Source organism: Rattus norvegicus, chromosome 18 (assembly GCF_021556685.1).
Source record: "Rattus norvegicus strain SHRSP/BbbUtx chromosome 18, alternate assembly SHRSP_T2T, whole genome shotgun sequence".
Classification (NCBI taxonomy): Eukaryota; Metazoa; Chordata; class Mammalia; order Rodentia; family Muridae; genus Rattus; species Rattus norvegicus.
In genome coordinates, this window is record NC_141551.1 from 44,596,335 (window position 1) to 44,602,575 (window position 6,241).

Genomic DNA, 6,241 nt, shown 5'->3' on the forward strand with positions numbered 1-6,241 from the left:
TGATTATGATAATCTCACCAGCTCTTTATAGTATTTGTATTAAAACCAAACTATTATGCATGCCACACATTTGCCATAGTAGCCTATGCCTCAGGCTTGCTCCCTGAGTTTGCTTGCAGTACGGCCCTTTCTGCAGCCGCTGTCCGCTCTGAGGACTCGCGGCTGCTGCTGCCTCCTTACAGCTTCCATTTTTTTGTTGTTACTGTTTCTGGCTCTGCTGCAGAAGACAGCAATTTCCTTCAAGCCTTGAGCTATCTTCCATGTAAACATGGCACCAGCACTTCACCAGGCTTTTCCTAGGACCCTTCACAGCCTGCAAAGATTGACCTCAGTGTGGTTCTCTTGTTGCCTGCGCCTGCTTTGCACCATTTTTATGTTCCGCAATTTCCTTTTCTACCCTGAAAGAAAAAGAACTGCCAGGTTCTGCGTAAGAGAGAGAAGGGTACGTGATTCCCCTGGGCCATGAGACACTGTGGGGATTGTCTTCTTCCTTACCTGCACCTCATCAAAATCTGCATCTGACTTTCCATTCCATTCTAGAACGTCTCTCCTGAAGTACTGCCTCACTGCTGTTCAATTTATCTCGTTTTAGAAACTGAGCAGGTTTTGATTTTCCTTTTCTGACCTCTGACGGTATCCTTGTGGAGTGGTGCAGGGGCTGGAGGAATTGTGTTTTGTAAATTCCCACACATGTTTATTTATATGAAACGATGGCATGCCCTGTTTCTATACTATTTCTTACACACTCGTCTACAAGGTAAGAATAGTGACAAGAATTATTAGCAAGTTTTTATTTAAAAACATATTCTCACCATGGTAGAGGTATAACAACACCTCACCAAAAAGTACATCTTCGTAACAGAACTTTGACCCACTCTCAAATGGCAGCATGACTCTGTTCAGCAGTGCCAGATGCAGGAAAATTACATGTCTAATTTTCTCTATAAGAATATATATAACTGGCAGTGGCTGGGAGAGAAACACCCACGCACCTGCTGCAGGATGAGTATGTGATGAAGAAATGGGAAGACAGAGAAGAGAACGTGAGGCTGAGGGGTGTGTCCACTGTGGAAAAGGGTGGAACTGCAGACTGGAAGGTGGTAAAGAACAGGCAGATCTGAGGATGCCAAGGTGACATACTGACCCAGGCTGCTGCCAAAGGCCATGTCTGGGTCCATGGTCTGGCTGTAGCAGTATTGATGTCTGTGATCTGAGTTACCATCTGGGCTGCCACCAGAGACCATGTGGATATCTGAGGGCCATGCTGCTGCTGGGTGGCATGCTGATCTGAGTGGCCCGTACTCAGAAGCCATGGAGACTCCCAAGCCAATGCTGCTGCTGCAGGAGGTGGAAGGTTCAATCACTGTGACTTTGTCACAGCAATTGAAACTAAGACAAAGCTCTTGTGAGTTGACATTGATTGGGTTTCTAAAGCCTTCAGAATAAGTGTTCTGAGCTGTCACCAGCATTACCAAAGAGGTTTCAGCCATGGCCACCTATGTATATATGTAATAGTCATTTTCATTTCAAAACATTCCTTCTGGGTTCGTTTTCAGGTCCTGAGATCAATTGTGATCAGCAGGCTACAGAATATGAATGGTCAAAATGTCAACTGAGTATAAAAGAGGAGGAAGCACAAAGCCCTAACTAGAGACAGAAACCAACCTCAGACACCTCAGAGGAAATGACAACATGTTTAGTACTAAGCCATGAGAGGCTCAATCATAACATCTTGCATGTAAAGTTTGTTCAAAAAGATGAAGAGGAAATTACATGGAATTACATGGCTGAAGACTGACTCACATATCCACAACACAGCTACCTACAGACATGTACAGGCACTGCCTTCAGAAAGTCCAGAGCTGGGAAACTAGATCACTCTCCTCCTCCTCCTCCTCCTCCTCCTCCTCCTCCTCCTCCTCCTCCTCCTCCTCCTCCTCCTCCTCTTCTACCTCCTCTTCCTCCTCTTCCTCTTCCTCCTCCTCTTCCTCCTCCTCTTCCTCTTTCTCTTCCTTTTCCTCTTCATCTCACTGTAGCCCAGGATGTAACATCACCTGAGAGTAAGAACCCACTCAGCGCTATCTGGCCAGAGGTATTCCACCCTCTCCATCGTTAAGATAGTCTGGTTGGGAAACATCCAAGAACCCAGTAGGTTTATGGCTTGAGGAACTTTATACTTCTATTGATAAATAAGATAAGATGGGTAGAAGGAAGTCAGAAAAACAAAGAGAAACACACTGGAAGAGCATGTGCATTGTGGTTTGGGGTTAAAATGTAGTTCTTACACTAGCATTTGATTGTTCATCCCAAATCAAAACTGAGAAATAGAAATTCTGTGCTTTGCCGATTTTAATTTATCTTACATAAATGATTACAGAATACAATATACATTTTGAAATCCACCATGGCAAACATGACGTATAGAGGGACAGTCACCAATAAGGCGAACGTGATAGTGAAGGAAAATGCAATTTGAGACACGTATTCCAGAACAGTCTTAAACCTCACTGATTTCTGTTGTTTGGAGGATGTACGCTGGCAAAGAACAGTCGCCTCCAGGCACACATTACACATTCAAATAGAAGGAGACAGTATCTGCCAAGATAACTCATAATCTTCGAACTGAAGATAAACACCATACACTGACACACTTTTTAGAATGCATAAGCACACCACCTAAGTGTGGAGAGAAGATTTGATATTCTGGGTGCCGAAGCACCATCAAGTTAGGCATCAGCGGGCATACATAAGGGAGCTCAGCTATTCAAGAAACTTGTCTGTTAACTTTGTGTAAGACCTATTGTTTATTAATTATCAGCAAGGAATGCACCATATGCTAGAGATTTCAGCAAATATTCTGATTCATCTTCACCCCAGGCGCAGAGAACAGCAAAGGACAAATAACCATACTAGGGAAGTGCTTTGGGCTGCGTTGTGTGCTTAAAGATGAAATGCCCTTTCTTACAGCAAAGTGCCTGAAGGAAATGCTGTGTGTATCTCAGAGCCAAATTTGTGGTGTTTTGGTTTCCCCTGGGCATAGGGTTCTTTGCTGTCATGTTCAGGGAGACTGTGAGGTACAGAATTATGATGGAGTCTCTGTAAACCCAGTATGAGTTTTTGTTAAAATACTTCAAGTGGAATAAGTAAATTAGAAGAAAAATAATTCTAGAACGTTACCAGCGTTACGGTGTTGATGCAGCCCATGGAGGTGCCAGAGAACACACCTCAGTGCACATGTAGACAGGGCACCAGGGACTGTCTACACAGAATACTCAGGGCTGCAGCTTGTCGGGCAGCAAAGCGGAGACCCTGCACCCCAGCCAAGCTCCATGTTTATCCGTTTATACTGAGCTTCCACCAAAGATTAAGGGAAATCAGAATACCTGGCCTAGGTTACTTTAAGAGAAATCATACGTTGAGAATCTGAGCTTTTTACCACTTGTTCATGGAGAGTAAGAAAAAAAGTAAAGGAATGTACACACACACACACACACACACACACACACACACAAACACACACACACACACGCGTGTGTGTGTGTGTGTGTTTGTGTGTGTGTGTGTGTGTGTGTGTGTGTGTGTCAGGCACCATGGCAATTGCTAAGGACTTTTTAATTTGTGTAACTATGATTCATCACCAGGAAAAAAAAGTGTTTGGTTTGTTTTTTACATTGATCCACATAACCTCACAAAGGTGAGGGGACTTTCCGAGAACGAGCAACTTGATAAATGAAAGAATATGAATCTGAAATGAAGTCTGGTTCTCATTCCATGGCTTGTGGTCTTGTAACCAAAAATCTTCTTTTTCCTAGATGGAGAGACACACAGAGACAGGGAGCCCTTTCAGAGCACTTTGAAATGGAAATGCTATTATTTGGGGTCGAGTTACAAACTATCTGGCTTGAGATTCCAGTATGAGCAAACATCAGTAGAAGCCAAAGACTTAAGAAAACGAATTATCGCACTGAGGTCAGGGGTCATTTGGAAGCTGGAAGAACTTTCTTTTCTGGGTTTCATCTAATCTGAAGATGGAGACTGCTGGAAGCAAGAAGCAGAACACAGAAGAACCAAGGGAAGAAGTGGAACGCCAGACGCCTACTCAACCAAGCACATCTTCTGCAAAGACTGGAGCAATGGGGGAAAAAACAAACAAACAAACAAACAAAGCCAGAGAAAGATAACAGTTGTAAGCCAAAGGAGAAATCACAAAATGCTGAGACTCTAGGACACACTCGTAGGAAGGTATCAGTTCCTCCTTTTCCAGAACATCTGCCCCTAAGTAAACCTGATACACCGAGATGTTTTGCCAGCATCGTGCCAGCACATGAAGCTGAGCAGTAAAGGCCAGAAATTTGACGCTTATAAATGACTCTGGGGCTTTCCCAGAGCAAACATTCCTGACTTACCAAAGGAGGCCAGGGTGAAAACATCTCTTTAAAAAAAAAAATGAGGAGGGGGCGACAGTTCCGCTTGAAATAGTGCCTTTATACCAGAGGAGCAAATACCTGTCCTTATTGATCCTCCTGTGTTCTATGAGGAAGTCAGCACTACTGTTCTGACAACTGCCTTCAAGACAGTGCTGATGCCTTGGCGTAGAATTTCATCCAATGCTAAGAGGATCGATCCAGTGCAAGAGACTTATAGGGGAATGTGGTGTGTGATTCATGGGAAAAGCATTCCTGCGACCTCAAGTGGTTGGGTTTGGCTGCAGTTCCATCCTGTACAAGTCTGGGTACCTGAGAAGAAAGGAAAAATTCCTGTTTCCTGCTTCCTACTTTCTGCTTCCTGTTTCCTGATTTCTGTTTCCTGTTTCCTGTTTCCAGCCTGCAACGCCTGGAGGACAATATACTGTGCCCTAAGTGTGTTCACAGGGAAAAGGTCTTAACTAAGAGGCTCCAAGGATAAAGGGTAGATCTCTTAAGTTTGGCATCACTTTGCCACAACTGAAAACAGACCCAAATACTAAGGGTGGATCTCTTACACACGGCATCACCCATTCTTGTGGAGCAGGCTACAAAGCTACTGCTGACACCGAGACTGACAGAAATCCACATCTATGCCTTTGAAGGTGTCCACCTCACCCAGAATTATGGGATATTATAAGTTAGCTACTCTTGTGTGAAGATTTTTAAAAAAAAAAGTGTCCTGTGTGTTTTGCTGCAAGCAGGTCCTGGGGCAAGAATATGACATCTCCAGATATAACACTTGCTTGTCTTGTCACCAGCACAACTAGGGTCATAGACAGTTCAGCAGTCAATGTGAAGACCTTGTGCCTGTAGCCTCTACATGTCCTCTTCCCTGGGTTGTATTACGTTGTCAGTGTTTAATATTTAGGTTTGTTTTTCCGTTGATGTAAAATATTACACCAAATTGGGGGGGGGATTCTCCTCTGATAACAAAGTCTTCTGTGGAAGTTTAAGAAAACAGTGGTGTTTGCCATGAGAACTTTATTCCTCGGGAGAGGCAATGAAGCAGCTTTAGAAGAATCTTTAGAAAGGACCTGGAGATTAGACATCTCTTCTGCGGAGCAGCTCTGAACTGAAGGAGTTATTTCTTCCATTACTTGGCCTTCCCTCTTCTCTTCTATTCTGCAACCCTGCTCACTTCTGGAGGCACAGACACAGGCTCATGGCTCCACACTTTAACTCTCTCCTTTGAGGGCCCTATAACACTCTGGAGTTCTCTATATTTCGCGGAGAATGCAGCTTTCTTACAGGATGACTGCTTAGATGGTCAGATCATTCTCAACATCCTCTGTTCATTTCTTTTACATCTCCTTCAGCCCATACACACATGAGTGGACCAAGAGGTATCAGAAGACATCTCACAACAACCACTTGATCCACATTCAAGTGGTGCCTTTAGAATATAAAAAATCTCCAGCTTCACTGGGTTTTAAGGCTTTATTCTAAATTCCCAATACCACTTATTGTCTACCTTTTTAAAATGCTACTTATTAGAACCAAACTCACGACTCCATGACAAGAAGTACAAGATAAGATGCGCTGGAACAAAAAAAAGAAGAGGACAGAAAAGCAGGTTTAAAGACCTGAGAGTGTCTCCTTTGCTGCAGAATCTAAAGATAGGTTGTGTGTGTGAGTGTGTGTGTGTGTGTGTGTGTGTGTGTTTCTGTGTGTAAGAGAGAGACAGAGACACAGGGAAACACAGAGTCAAAGAGAGGCTGATATCTGCAGCACATTTGGGATGCAGGGGCAGTCAATGTGAACAAATGCATCCTACG

The 6,241-nt window shown here is 43.7% G+C and overlaps 1 pseudogene; it reads left to right on the forward strand.

The window, feature by feature from the left end:
* Nucleotides 1-4,028: 4,028 nt before the first annotated feature.
* Nucleotides 4,029-4,905, forward strand: Dppa4-ps5 (developmental pluripotency-associated 4, pseudogene 5; annotated as a pseudogene).
* Nucleotides 4,906-6,241: the final 1,336 nt, after the last annotated feature.